Source organism: Colobus angolensis, unplaced genomic scaffold (assembly GCF_000951035.1).
Source record: "Colobus angolensis palliatus isolate OR3802 unplaced genomic scaffold, Cang.pa_1.0 Scaffold25, whole genome shotgun sequence".
In the NCBI taxonomy this organism is placed as follows: Eukaryota; Metazoa; Chordata; class Mammalia; order Primates; family Cercopithecidae; genus Colobus; species Colobus angolensis.
This window is the reverse complement of record NW_012115710.1, coordinates 442,151-443,456: the sequence shown is the minus strand read 5'-3', so window position 1 is coordinate 443,456 and position 1,306 is coordinate 442,151. Positions and strand designations below refer to the sequence as shown.

Sequence of the window (1,306 nt, the reverse complement as noted above, 5' to 3'; positions counted from 1 at the left end):
GGAACTCCAGGAAATCCAACTCAAAGAAGCTAAGCACATTGCAGAAGAGGCAGATAGGAAGCATGAAGAGGTGACTCGTAAGTTGGTGGTCATTGAAGGAGACGTGGAAGGCACAGAAGAACGAGCTGAGCTGGCTGAGTCCTGTTGCCAGGAGATGGATGAACACATCAGACTGATGCACCAGAACCTGAAGTATCTGAGTGCAGCTGAAGAAAAGTACTCTCAAAAAGAAGACAAATGTGAGGAAGGGGAGAAGATTCTTACTGATAATCTCAAGGAGGCAGAGACCCGTGCTGAGTTTGCTGAGAGATCAATTGCCAAGCTCAAAAAGACAATTGATGACTTGGAAGATACACTGTAATGCACCAAAGAGGAGCACCTCTGTACAGAAAGCATGCAGGAACAGACTCTGCTTGACCTGAATGAGATGTAGAATGCCCCAGTCCCACCCCGCTGCTGCTCCCTCCTCTGACCCTGACTCTGCCAGAGGCCAGCCTGCCTGAAGCTGACCTTTACCTGAGGGCTAATCTTTAACTGGAAGGCTGCTTTATCTTTTTACCACCCCCTCCTCACCTGCCTCTTTTCTCCCAAACTGTCTCTGCCTTTTCCTGGAGATTCCAGCTGGGCTAGAGGCTGAGCACCTTTGGAAACAACATTTAAGGGAATGTGAGCATAATCCATAATGTCTGTAAAAAGCATGTTGTGATGTAAAAGAAAAATACATAATCACTTCTGAAAGATGCCTTTGTCACATGCTATAATCAGCTCACATTTTTTTTTCTGTACAAATATATATTCCAGTTATTTTCCTGATTACCCCAGAATTTGTTAAGTTTTTTAAAAAACAATTTCAAAATAGTTTCTGTTTGAAACTAGTTGTGTCCAGTTGAGATCGAGGTCTGTATGCTTTTCAGTCTTTATTATTTATTGGAAACCTTTGGTACCTAATACAGAAGGTTGATTGTTTCAGAGTGTACCTGGTAAAGATGTCAGTGACCTTTTACCTTAACATCAAAATATAGTTTAACCAGTTAGTCTATTTTTCAGTTTTCTTTCCTTATGTCATCTGTGAACATCTTGAGCTGTGAGCTATTAAGTACATGCTTCCCTCAAGGCCCTCTGGTCCCTTCTAGACTAATGTTGAAAGATGGGCTGGATTGGCATGGAACTGTTGGGATGGACACACCCAACACCAGGCCGCAGGGGCTACGAAATCTGGCGGAGTCAAAGGAATGAGAAAAGATGAGTTAAGGATGCATAAGGTGGGTCCAGGGGGCCAACGCTAGTATGGAGGCTGCGAAAGACC

The 1,306-nt window shown here is 43.8% G+C and overlaps 1 pseudogene; it reads left to right on the top strand.

Annotated features, from left to right (window-relative positions):
- Positions 1 to 7: 7 nt before the first annotated feature.
- On the top strand, positions 8 to 966 carry LOC105514647 (annotated as a pseudogene).
- Positions 967 to 1,306: the final 340 nt, after the last annotated feature.